The sequence below is a fragment of the Caloenas nicobarica genome, chromosome 3, assembly GCF_036013445.1.
Source record: "Caloenas nicobarica isolate bCalNic1 chromosome 3, bCalNic1.hap1, whole genome shotgun sequence".
NCBI lineage: Eukaryota > Metazoa > Chordata > Aves > Columbiformes > Columbidae > Caloenas > Caloenas nicobarica.
This window is the reverse complement of record NC_088247.1, coordinates 47728973-47743406: the sequence shown is the minus strand read 5'-3', so window position 1 is coordinate 47743406 and position 14434 is coordinate 47728973.

Below are 14434 nucleotides of genomic sequence, written 5' to 3'. Positions count from 1 at the left end.
AAGGACAACAGGAGGTAGGAAAGTTCCACCTGGCTGGAGGAAGAAACGAAATGGTGTTGGCCAGCTGGGAGGTGGTGGTGGGACAGACAAAACCAGCAGCGAGGGAAGGCCAGGCTTGTAAGCCTGCATTAAGCGTTGTGAGAAAATCAACATGGCAACTGGCACTGCAATGTTTACGGCATCATCCTTCATACCAAAATACGTGCAATAACGCAGGGCAGATTCACACACGGATGCACAAGCGTGAGTTTGGAGTAATGACTGTAGCTTCTGTGGGGCTACTGCATACTTCTACCGGTGGGAATGAGATCAGATTTTGGCTCTGGGTCTCTGTTTCCAAACAGTGTGAAGGATGAGAGCAGAACAGTTTCTATCCAGCTGGAAAGTGGCAGCCTTAAATCAGGCCACAAAATAGCACAACTCCTGCTCACACTTTTTTTTTTTTTTTAATGCTGCTCTGAGCTCCCTTCCAGCTCCTCAGCATTAGCTTCCAAGGCTAGTGAAGCATGTACGAGGCTTTTGTGATGTATGTGCAGCTATCAGTTTTTGTATTGCTAGTTGGGCTCAAAAGTGTGTTAGCTTTGATTTTTAATGTTCTGTAATTTGCTAGATAAGCCTCAATTTCTGAAACAGCTGTATAAGTAGTGCTGCTTTCTTCACATCTTGCAGGTATTTTACAATCTTTTTTACACATCTACTGTATATTAATCTCACCCTCCTGGAAAGGTGAATGATGTCTCTTCCCTGGTACTGTACAACCTTAGGAACAGACATTTTGCAAGGGACATCAGATATCAAGTGACTATATAGTTATTTTGATTTTTTTCAAGCATATATAAAATCTGCCGTCAGAGAAAAAAGCCTCTGAAATACAATTTGGTTACAATCAGGAGCTCAAACTCGCACCGTCTTGCATTCTGTCACTCCCAAATTCATTATAACCTCTACCACTTACTACTGATAGATGCAACATCACCACATCTCACATCATTAGAAAAATGCGTCTGTGACTGCTCTTTTCCAAATCCCACAGGAGCTAACAGGAGCCTGTCTAGCCCATGACACAGACTTCTCCTCTGTGACTGCTCCCAAAACTGAGAAATCAGCTTGCATACACTAGCTCACCAGGCTTCCTTCACCTGCCAGCGTGTGTATTAAAAACAGGATGTAAATAATGAGGTTTCTTTGTCAATAAAAATGTGCTGTCGTGAGATTATGGGTTTGAATGGTGCTGACTTCAGTCTTAGATCTTGTGTCTTGATGTGAGGTATACATAAGGGTGATGTATTTTGGAAGTCCTTGGCTCAGACTGTCTGACTTGTTTTCATCGTTCTGCCTGGTTTTACTCCAGCCAGCGCTGCCACGCTTGTGTCACCAGGCTTCCGCTCTCTTCCTGATGACAAAAGGCAGCTGGGTTGATTTCACTGGCAGTATAAAATTTGTTAGCAGCAGACCCATGGGCTGCAACACGAGTGATGCTGCCTGGGTGTCCCCTTGGAAAGAGAAGACTGTGTCAGCTCCCCTCAGGGCATCTGCCACCATCTTCCAATGATGTCTCCTGCCCCATTCCCAGCACTCACCACCATCCAGCTTTCCAGGGTGTTTCCATCATGTCCTGCTGTGTAATCCTTCCTAGGCTGCTTCATTTCAGACACTGGTATAAATCTAGACCACCCTCATCCCCACCAAAGTCAGTGAGAGGGTACTGATGTCACAGCCACTGGTCAGGACTTCTGTATTCATCTTTTACACATCTTTGGCTTAGCACTGTTTTGTTTTGCTTTCTTTCAATGAGAGAGAAACAAAAAGGCATCTTAGTCTGTGACCACCTGAAGGTCCCAATGCAGCGATGTGGTTGTGTGCCATTTGATGCCAGGCGCACTTTGTATCACTGCAAGGAGTCTTGAGCGTTGTTTCACAGAATCACAGAGTGGTTGGGGTTGGAAGGGACCTCTGGAGATCGTCTAGACCAACCCACCTGCTAAAGCAAATTCACCTAGAGTAGGTTGCACAGGATTTCAAGTTGCTCAAGGTGCTTTTCTGAATCTAGCTAATTTCTAGTTCTCTGAAGCCTGAGTAATTCTTTCATGTAATGTTCATTCTACTGTCTGTTCATTTTACTTAGCACAATATTTCAGCATTACTTTGTTTTTCTGTCGTTGTCAGGAGGTGCTAAACCATTTGGGGTTATAGAAACAGCTTAGATGCCTGTGACTTTTCTTAATGCAAGCTTTCTCCATTTTCGATCAAGAATTCTTACTAAAGATGACATTTAGGATATATTATCAATTTTGCCAGAGTTACCATATGATGCTAACAATAATCAGGGAAAAGACATCTGCCCCTTAGTTCCACTTATTGGAAAAGCAATGAAAATCCTTTAATACTTTGCTGTTTCTCAGCTATCAAAACCTCCCCTAATAAATCATCTCCAACAGTGAACATTGTATTATATTGAATAGTTTTGTATTCACTTTGCAAATATGCAAACAAGGGAGGGCTGAGGTAAAATGAATGTGGAACTTACGGGTGAGAATAACATGCGAATAAAATGCCTGGAGTCCCGGGACCAGCATGATTATGACAAACAGTGTATTGGTATTGCTCTCACCCTGTCTCAGAGGGTTTTATTGAAGTGATTTGTCTTCAGCTGTGGAGGTGTGTGCCTTTCTATGTGTATGTACGCACAGGTCTGATGTACACACACGGATATGCACCCGCCCACCATCTGTACCCCTCGTACACATTCACGCATCCAAGCAAAATAATAACCATCGATTTAGCATGTTCTGTATGGGTGGGTCCAAGATATTAATTCATAATATGTACACTGTTTCGATACATACGCAACCATTTAAAAAATGTAGTGTCAAACTGTGATTCCTTTTTTATTTCTTCAGACATTGTTTTTTATTATTTGTGACTTATTCCTTCCAGTGGATTCTCTGTCACTATTTAGAGGCATGTTTTAATGTATAGCTGTATATTGCCTGTTCCGTGTGCTGTATGCTACTGTTTGCATCTTAATTAAACTGAGTGTTACTGGTCTAAACGTTCTTAATTTTGTAAAACAGACTTTTTGCTTGGGTTTCACAATTTGATGCAGTACGTTTAAGAATGTAGCATAGAAAGGGACCAGCTGTGATAAAGCAAAAAGGTCCCAAACCTTCAGATTTACGTTTCATAGGAAAAGACAGTACTTTCTTTTACTATTGCAAAATTATTTCTGTATTTTTAATAAAGAATTGAATTTACTTCGTTCTATGTATGTTTTATCTAATAAACGGTATTTTTTAAATGAGTGCCTGGTCTCAGTCTTTACACACCTGCAGTGTTCACAGACACACAAAGCAATTTTACATACCAAATACCCTATGGTCGAGCCTGCAGCTCTGCTAATGCCAGAATTACCTCCTATCCTGACCAGTGCAAAGCTAATCTCACGTTTTTATTCACATTTCTCTGCTATGCAAATACGAGATGGATACTGAGGTGTCAGCCTGCTGACAAATCCCCACTGCAATACATTAGCATCAGTGCTTATTTGTAGGGCAAACAGTTTCTTTGGTTCTCCACTGAATTAAGGGTAGAGTGTCAATTTGAAGCCAGGATACAACACATGGGCAGACTCCTAATACCCCAGGCTGCATCTGCACGGGCAGACCCTGCTCTCATTTATGCTGATGTAAATCTGAAGTGGCTCAGCTGAAGTCATTACTGTTATTCTGGATTTACACTGGGTAGAAAACAAGAGCGAAATTTCTCCCAAGACCATAATATTTCAAGGTTGATCTGCCCACTTTACATGCTGGTAGCCAGTGGAATACTCTAGCTATGTCTCAATAAAAAGCCTGAAAAAGAGCCAAAAAAACCTCAGCTCAACTACCATTAAAAAACTTCCCCTAGAAAATAAGAAATGCTTTCCCTATAATGTAGAGTTGGGTCTAGCTATCCAAGAAATACATTGCATTGAATGATTCCCCTCTTTTTTGCCCTTTAATTATGCTTTCCTCTATGATGCTATCAACACTACAGCATGATGAAGTTTCCCTTGAAGTCAATTTGCCATCCATGTCAGTGAAAATGAGAATACACCCCTGGATAATAGTCTTTGGGTGCTATCTTCTTATTGCTCGCTGTAATCGGATAGAAATCAGCTGCAGAACTTAATGTCAGAGAAAAGGTAGATGAACATATCCAAGAGACTTCACTGAAGAAAAGTGGGGTCAGGTCACCCCTTGATTTCATTGACTCTGGCACCTCTTTATGAATTCTGAATTTAAGGTAGACTTTAAATAAATGTTTTAAAGCTGTTTCCCCTTATGCTGTTCCTTCCCACGCTAAGACCAAAAATGAAAGCTTGTGAGATATGTAGCAACCCATCTGCTGTTCATCCCCAGCTGCGGCTTGTCGCTTCTGCCTCCATGCAAGGGACAGGAGAAAGAGCAGGAAAGTGCATGTCCTGGGTGCTGAGCAAAGTCAAGCATGAAGTCCTGGGCCAGTTCCTGCTGACGACTGCAGAATCCTCTCCCCTGGCATGAGTGCTCACATCCCCAGTGGGTCACTGCGTTAGGACCCAGTTCGTACATCAAGCCTGACCTCAGCCGTATACCTCCCTTGTGCGGCTAAACAACCGATCGCAGCACTTCGGCTCTTCTGACTAGGAGAAGTTTGCCTTTTTTTTTTCGCCAGACAGCTCTTGTATCTCCAGACTTTAAAGCCAGAGGAAGTTTTCCTTCAGACTGAATATATTTAGAAGCTGTCTGAAGTCATTTAGAGCCTGGTTTCTGAGATGAAGTGATTTAACTTCATTGTTGGTTTATGTGTCTGTGAAGTTCTCTGTCGCCTTGGTTTGAAGCTCAGACACTGTCTGTAATAAATACTGGGGGGAGGGAGAAAGTTCCTTCCTTTGATTATAAGAAGTCTATAGCATAGACTGGACTTCAGGAAGCCAGCATCGATCTTGAAGACCACTGAATAACATGGACCATGCTGCAGTTTCATTTACTATTCTGTCTAAAGGTCCCAGTTGGCGCTCACATCCCAGCTCCATAAGGAGTCATGCATGGAAATAAGCCACCAGCATTCCTGCCTTGTACAGTTCACAGACCAGAATTTAGGTCTCAGGGAACAGATGAATATATATATCTATATGCATATATAGACATGTATATATAAATATATATATAAATATATATATATGCCTATAGAGACAGAGGAACAATCTATTTGCCAAAACTGGTAGTGCAAAGCAAAAAAAAAAAAAAAAAAAAAGGATGCACTTTATAATCGTTCTGCACATATAGCAGGCTCCTCTCTTCCCCTAATTACTTGGTGTGATGGCAACAGTAGCCTGACTGTTCTCCCCCATGTAAGAACTCACCCTGTATAAGAGCAGTCATTCCCTTGCTCATACAGCTGTTACTCTCATACCTCTGCCAGGAACCTGTGGTCCAAGAGAAGGGATGTGGCAGGTGATGGAGTTTCATGCAGCACCCTGAACAGACTGTTTATCCGGTACGATCAGACAAAAGGGAGTGTAATATGCCAGGGGTGTTTTGGCCTGTTCAGATCTCTGCAAGGAAAGCCCTGCCCACCTTTGCCATGCTCATTTACACTGAACACGCCTGAGAAGGACTTTTGTTTGACTGTATCTTAATGAAAACTTTTGGTTAAAAATTATGTTAAGGCAAGATGAGTTATTACGCTGGAAGAAGCTATTGGGAGACAGGAGTGGCTTCCCATGCCCGTGACTCACTCTGCACATCCAGGAGAAGGATTAGAGAGCTCCAGTTTAACAGGGATTCACTCTGGAGGCAACCATGCGCACTTTTCCAACCCTGTAAATAATTCCAAGATCTGTCTGTGCGAGAGCTCTTGGGGGAAAAAAGCAACCTCCATTCATGCTCTGGCAATGAAACTCATTCTAATGAACACATCTATCTGGCAATGGCATCTTGACTGCACACATGTCACTGCCAGCTGAGTAGGACTTTCCTTCCCAGCTGCGTGCAGACCACTGTGACATCTGGCACAGCAGCTAAGAGGTAGAACATACATATCCTTTCTAGACTTGCACAGTGCCCTGCTAGTGCCTGGAGAGCAGCAAGAAGAAAGACACAACCTGAGCAGGAGTGGAAAACTCAGTCTAAGGGCCAGGGTGGTAGGAGAATGGACAAAAGCCTGGAGCTAAATGAGAGACTGGGAGCTGGTGGAAGGCTAATGGTATTCCTTTTGACTGGGAGAAAATAGGAAGGACAGGAATTGTAAACAAAATGGGAAAATTCCGAAACAAAGAAACCAAAACAAAACAGAGACAAGAAAATGTGGGACAAGCAGGTGAGAGGAGACCGTGATGGTCTGAGTGAATGAGATGCTGGAGGCGGGAGGGTAAAGCACATACTCTAAACCCAGCAATGACTGTGCAGAGACTGGGACTGACTGGAGGGACCTGAAGCATGGGTGAAGAGCAGCAACCCCGGCAGTGCAGGCTCCCCGCCCCAGCACTTCGGGGTGGCTGCAGCAGGGATTTGAGCCCTGCCACCCTGTGAACACACGCTGCCCATGCCGGCGTGCGCGGCTGGGGGCCGGCAGCACAGGTAACCCCCAATGCACCACCAGCCCCCCTGCCCTCCCCGGCACCCCTCTCCTGGCTTTTCATCCCCGTTTTCGATTTCTCCATTTCTCTCTTCCATTCATTTTTATCCCTCTGGCTTTTCAAATGGATGGGAGCTCTTTGTTTGAAAATCAGCCATCTTTTGAAATAGCGTTACTTCTCTCCTTGAACTTTTCCCTGTGAATGACTTGACATTAAGCTGATAGTTGCTCTTAACTAATTGTTAACCTATTAGTTGAGACCATAAAAATTATTGAAAGGCCAAGGCTAAAGCTGTTTAAATGAGAAATATTTCTACAGAACTCCCCGGAGATGAAATAAAAAAGCTCCTGCCGACAGAGCGGCTGCCAGTTTGAGACTAACGGGTTTGAAGATGATGTTTTGCTAACAGCAGTTAATCAGTAAATTCCCATTACTAATAAGGCTATCACTCTTGGCTGAAGCTGCAAATTACATGTTATTTTTCTCAGTGCTGAAGATAAAGTGTTCTTTAAATTTTGCATCTGTAAATGTAATGTTTAGCACAAAACACCATCAGGAAAAAACAACAGGAAAATTGAAAAACTGTCATATACATTCAGCATCAATTTGCTTCTCTGTCACTAAAATTACATATCTTTTTTGTTCCAGTATTTATTACCACCTTGAAATTTAGATTTAGGAGGGGAATGGAAACCTAGAGGGCTGAGTTTTGATCTCAGACACACTGCTCCTGCCTGAAAGGCATCCTAAAGTCAGACATAGCGCAATGTAAGTGCAATCAGAATGTGGCCCAGTCACTTAGGACAAAATTAAAAAGCAAACAACCCAAAAAGTTTCATTATAAAGTTGTATCACGATTGTCAGCCAAATCTTTTGCTCACATTGCAAACCTGGCTTCCTTCCACTGATGCAATTGTCATTCCGGATTCCAACTCTCTCACTAGAGAGCAGGATTTTTGCCATCAGTGTCCAAACAAGAGCACAAGAATGTGTTTTATTATGGTTAGAAAACTGGAGGCGCTCCTTGATTACCAATCCCCTCTGTACTGCTTTCCTTGTCCCATACACAGCCAATTCAGAATCCAGCCAGTTGCTTGGAAATGGAAGATGAAAAGCACCAATAGCAGGGTTTTTTTCCAGTATAAAATGTTCTTTATCTACATTTCCAGGGACAGATATACATAATTCAGCTGCTTTAGGCAAAGCTCTTTCCTCTAGTGCCAAATGATCTTTGCAGGGACGCATCAGCATCACTTCTGCTGACCACTTCATATGAAAGTGCCTACACATCTGGCACCCCTCCATGACCTCCAGCAGCATCTCCAGACTTACTCAGCTGTTGGTGAGAGTGGGATTCTGCCCTGCACTCTTAATTCTGCATAGAGACAAATGCACACATCCAGACGGACACATGCCAGCCCTGCAGCACTGACCATGGGTCCCGCTTCACCCTGGTGGATTTTGTTCTGACTGTGGAGCACATCGTTCAGCCTCTGTGCCGAGGGGGGATGCGGGCAGGCAATCCTCAGTATTGGTGGTGATGGGGGTTTTCCCTGGTGACCTATTCGTGCTACTAGGGTTGTGCTCAGGACCAAAACCCCATTTTTTTCCAAATCTGCAGGGCAGACCCTTTCTGGAGCATACACAGAGCTGTGGCCCCCTGGGGAAGGAGAGATGGTGTAATGGTGTTCAGGCAGCAGACAGGAAATCTTGCGCTTTGGTCCAAGGGAAGCTTATTCCCTCACGGGTAAAAAGCTGAAAGACAACAGTTGTTTTGAAGAAAAAGCGTATACGGCCCAGGAGAATACAAAATATGTCATGTGTGCCATGGTATCCTCTCTGTGGCGAGTGGCGCATGTCAGAAGTTGAGAAGGGCTCAGGACCAGAAAGTCGGAGCCTGATACCAAAGTGCCTTTTGAATCCCTGGTGCTGTGTTTTCTTGGCACTGAAAAACTTGCCTGTGAATTTCGCAGTCAAGATGATGCCGGCTGGTGATGTCTGGTGTTTTCTTCATCGCTTGCCTTTCTGTTAACACATCTTCTGCTTTCTCTGGTATGTCTTAGAGCTATGTACAGTTTCCTGTTGGGTGGAACTCTGTATTTTTTGGCCGTGCTCTACTTTCTACATTTTCTGCACATATTTTCTCACTTTCGCTTGCACCTCTGTATCTTTCCTTCACTTCGCCGCTAACCTTGTTCTAATCATTACGTCCCTTTCTGCGCTCTCACCAGTTAGACCGGCTTGGTTCTTCTCTTGCAACTTTGTATTTTCCACCAGAAAAATCTACTTCCAGGTGGATCCTTCTTTCAGGATCTCTGTAGATAGGAAACCGGATCAAAATGGGAAATATTGACAGGCATGAAATTCGAGTTCCAGGCAGCAGGTCTAGAAAGCTGGGAACTCACTTTCTGTCACACCTGTACAACATGAAAGGCTCTATGTGGCCTCAGAGCAGGCCAGCAACCTCCACTGCAGTTCTTAATTTTTCTGTTCCTGATACCCAGGATGTTCCCTCAGCCACGTTACCTCAGCTTTGCCTCAGTCCAACCACCCACAAAGGAGAGTTAATAACAATTCTTCTCTTGATGAGTAATTTTACACGTTATTTTCTGAAGTCTCAGCTGCCGTAAGCTTAAAACAAGGCACAGCGAAGCAGTACAAGTTGTCTTATATAGACACCCATATACCCATATATATACACACATATATACATACACACACACACACACAAATGTCTGTCTGCACCCAGCCCCTGAGCAGTTGCCGCCACATACAGCAAACTGTGCATCCCAGAGAGACAGGAGATAAGCCTGGTTTGTATTTGAAGTCTTCCCTGAGCACCTTGGAGGTGATCTACGAGGTGTTCACCTTCCCCAAACCGCTGCCTCCATGTGTTGCACTGACAGAGCTTCAGTCGGCCGCATGCCAGCGAAATTCTTTCCAGCTTGGCTTCCTGACGAAGGGACAGTGTCTCCCTGTCTATCTCCTTTTGACCTTCTCCCTGCTAGCCCTAAGATCAGTTGACACCAGAGGGTAGAAGGTCAGGGATGCTGAGACCCTTCAAGTTTTACCCATGGAGATGCTGACACAACGACCTTTCTCTGTGAGGGAACCGGCCTTGCTGTTGTTATGACTGATGCCTCCATTGCCATGAACATCTACTTCTACATTAGGGACAAGGGTCCCAAACTGTGATCCTCAGAGTTTTCTTTTAATGCCACCTCCACAGAAACATGACATATGGACATTAGCTGTCACCAGGGTAGTTCTCTGGAAACCCTAAGAGCTTGGTCTTGGGCATGGGCAGCAGATCCTAAGCCCTCAAGAGGGTGGGACTCTGCACCTTAATCATACTTGCAGGATACACAAAATAAGCATCTTTCTGGCTTATCTCACCTTCAGGGCCTGGTCTGCCAGGCTTTTTTAAATTTTTCTCCTGAGAGATGTAGATTTTAATCATCTCATTGGGGCTGAAAATGTATTCTGGCTTATTCCACGCCTCAGCATGCCATCTAGCCATCAACCTGACAAATCAAAGACCTGCCAGCAGGTTATCTTTCAGAAAGACTGAGCTTTTAAACCACCAGGGTTTGGCCTTTCTTTCCAGAAAGTTTAGGGCTGTGAACCCTGATTGAAATGGAGCACCTCCCTCAGCACGCAGACTTCATCCGCCCTGGGGGAGGGAGGAGGGGCACAAAATTTAAGATGAGCCCTTGTCTGTACTGTTTTCTATCAGGCAGTTTCAGGTGATCTCTGCCTTCACATGCCCACGAATTGAAGGGATGCCAGAATCTGGTGCAGTGACCAGGCACATAAAGCCATATCTTACAGTTTGGGGTATTGTTATGAAATGGATGGTTTACAAATCTCCTCCTGAGTAGTTAGCAGAGACAGTTAAGCCCAGCGTGAGCTGGGAGAAAGCCCTCATCTGAAAACAACAGTGACAGTGGACTGCAGGGATGGTGGAGGCAGGAAGAGAAGAGCTTTTCTCTATTCTTTTTCTTTCCCAGATTTCCATATCTTGATTTTCCGCTTCCACACATGAAGCTGTCTGTCTCCTGTGTTTCAATTACCCAGTTTGAAGTGTTTCAACTTGGTCTTGATTTTATTGACTTGGGTGTTTTTGTTGGCTCCACCATCAGTCATGAGCAGGGACTGAGAATGGGTCCTCCACAGTCGAAACTATGTCCCATTACTTGCCTGTGTGCAAGAAGTATCACCAATAGCCATGGGCAGCAGTGGGCTTCGGTCTTCTTCAGAGAAAAACTACCCAAAAGAGGATGCAAACATGTGTCATATAAGAAGAAAAAACAACCTCCATTAGAGCAAATGGATTACTCTGGGTTTCCTTTCGTGGTTACTGGAAATGTTAATGAGATGACTGGTTGTTTCTTTTGCAGAGAGCTGTGAAGCGTGGGGTTTCAAATGTGAACTGGTTCATTTTAAGCCAAATGTATAGCTCCATACACCAGCTGCAGATACCTAGAATTGCAACCCTTGTTTAGCTCAGAAACAATTTGAAATGAGCAATCTGGAGAAGAGACTCTCCAGTTTAAGAAGTAAACTGAATTTAAAAACATGATTAATTGCTGCAGCTTATTTAGCTTCAGATTTCTCTGCTTTGCACACTTACCAGAGAAATCACAGTACCTACATTGGGTGCTAATAAAAACTCTATTAATGCTAATTGATTTTTACATTTAAAATCTATTACCTAGAGTTTCATGCTATGTGGCCATGTGGTTTAACAGCCTACTGTCTGCAGCCCACCTCAGGTTCAGAACAGATACTTGCATTGAAGGTCTGCATGGAGGAAATTGCCACTTCCAGACCCACCCCAGCAGAGTCCAGCACAGCAGAGGCCTCCAAATTTCACCGGATCTATGCTCAGGTGACGAAAATAGTCACTAGGCTGACAGCAAAGTTGCACTGGGGGAAGAGTCCTGCTGGTAAAAGGAACCACCCAGGCCCCTGCTCAGTGGGTTCAGGGTGGGTTTCATGTCATAGAGACATCGTCAAGCCTGGAGCTGTGGACAGAGAGCAGAGGGAGCAGGAGGAGGGAGCTGTGGGCTGAGCGGCGCAAGGCAGGCAGCGCTGCCATGAAGACGCCCTGAGCCGAAGTGAAGGACACAGCAAAAAGTCCAAGTAAAACTCAGCTGGATCTCTTAACATACAAAAATTATTTGAAGATTCATCCAAAATTCAAAGTGTCAGTAATTTCTGAGGTTGCAATAGTACTGTTTGCTTTTATTAACTTTTGTTTTCTTAAATTATCACCTCTGCCTGGATGTTGCCATTTCAAAAAGAGCAGAACAATTTTTTTTTCTTCTCTCTGTTTTTTTTCTTTTTCCCCTGCAACTTTCCAAAAAGCCCTTCACGTCCAGCTAGAGAGGAGGCCTGGAAAATTTCAGCCTTCTAGGTGAAACTTTTGGATAGTCGCAACCAAGTGAAAACAGGGACATATAACATAATGGAAACACTTTGGCAGCCTTAGCTGTAGCTGTCACCAGTGCTCCAGTCCTAATGAGAACTTTCCTGAAGTAAGGCTGGGGTAGATGCATTAACCCAGTGAGGACCTTTCCTGACCTCACCGTGGTTTCAAGGCAGGCTGAACCCCCCAAAATGGAGAGGGGTGCTCAGGCGGTAGCAGGGACACCCTGGTGACCCTCATGTTTCATGTTGTGCTGGCTCCAGAATGGTGGGAGACAGCACCTGTCTTCTCCTTGCAGCCACCTGATGGAGGCTTCCTGGACACAAGGTTAATCTGCACCAGTCAAGCTTTCACCTACATGCCCCATATTGGAAGGGGCTTACATGTGTAAATCAGAAGGCTATTCCTGGCCAGGGTTTCATCCACTTGTCTGGAGACGAGATGCCACGACAACTTGCCCAGGACAAGAGCTTTCTGCATTCCTGATTCACAGAAAATCCTGTCTGGTGCCCCTCAAGCACCAGCAGTGCTGCTCTGGACAGCTTCCCTGGACCTGCCATCCCACTGCCCACCAAGTTTCCATGGAAAGGACACTCAGCCTCACCCAACAGGAGACAGAGATGTTGTGTGCTAAACCTCTGGACTCCCAGCAAGGCTGGAGACCCAGACAAACAGCCCTCGGCTCCCAGCTCAGCCTCCCACATGGGGCAGCCAAGCAGGAAAGGGTGCACCAGGGCTTCCCCCACCACAGCCAAGGAGACAGAGCTGCACCATGTCGGGGCCAGCACTCCCACAGAGCGGGGAGAAGGCTGCAGAGCCTTTGGGAGCACCCTTGGCCCCCAAAATCTCTGCATTTGCTCTAGATGCCCATCTGGCATTTCTGAGAAAGGCTCATAGTGTATCATCTGCTGTGTTGGCTGGTTTGTAGAGCCAAAATGTGCTTTAGGTTATAGCCCACTGGCAATCCACACCAACTATATGGTCTTGAAACTCTACAACACTATTCCAGTGGCTTCAAGTGAGAGCAAAACCCATTCAGTGCTTTACTCACCGTCGCTTGAGACTCCCTTACCTGTGAGTCTCATTCTGATAAAACCTAGATGTTGGATTACTATTTCTCATTTAAAATAATTAGTTTTCAGTTTAGACTTTTACAGTGTTTCAATGCTGCTCAACCTGAAGTTTTCAAATAAAAGGGCTTTCTTCATTATTTTCTTAATATGCATCTAATTGTCTTATAATGTGCCTAATTTCAAAAGAGGCCTGAAGGCTGACTCTGAAGAGAACTAGCACACTTTCCTACTGGTGAAGTGCCTGAGAGGTGAAGGACCCCTGTCACCAATGTGCCCAAGTGATGGGCTCCCCCATGAAGATGCTGAGAACCTTTTCTTCTCTTGGGGGTCATTTCTCTACCCACACATTGCACAGGGTCCTGTTGCCCAGTCTTCAGGGACCACAGCAGGTCACCCACAGTATCACAGCTAGAGGGGATGCCATTACAAAGCTGGGGTAGGCAGGCACAGTCCTGAGCTGAAGGAGGCCTGAGTAGCCACTGCCACTAATTTCTGGTCTCTCCACCATCAGAACCTGAAATTTTGTGCCAGCTTTCTGGAACAAAAGGGCTGCAACGCAGGCACAGAGCAATCTGTACACACACCACAGCCCTCGGGCAACCATTGAGGCCAAAGTAAAAGCAGGCCTGTTTTTTTTAAACCAGGTAGCTGGCAAATTACCATCTTGTCACTGGACTGGTAACCATGGATGCAATTCCTGACCATGTTAATGAAAGGCAGAGCAGAAGGAAATACTGTCCTTTTGGCCCTTGGGCCCCTGAGCTTCACTGAGGTCTGAGGTTGTTTGGTTATATTTTCATATGTGCATGTACTATATATTACCTGTATATCCATGTAACTCTTGCATCTCTATCATCATCTTGCATCTCTGTCTCATCAACAGATGAGTATTGACCTACATCAATACACATGTATTTTTTGGTGTCTGTCAGTCAGGAGTGAGTCAGACCCATGGTGACAGCTGCTAATTTTGCTCTGTAAATGCAATGGATCATTGATTTGGAAGAAAGTAGTAAAAAACAACTGTTTGTGTGTTCTTCCTCCTCTCCCCTTAGAAGAGGGAGGTTTCTGGCCCCATAGCTTGCCAGACAAACAGTTGATTTTGCATCCAACACAACTGAGGCATGGAAAAGAACAGGTAAATGTTCATCTAACGGCAAATCTACCAGTGGCAGTGAAAGTTTCTGTTGTGTCAGAAGTTGCTTGACACAAGGCTGCTGCCTCCCCCACTTCACTGCTCATTTCTGCCTCCTCTCCTTCTCCAAATCCCTTCCTCCCTCAGGAGGAACCAAACAGCCACAGCAATTTCTGCAGAGCTAGCCCAAGTCAGGA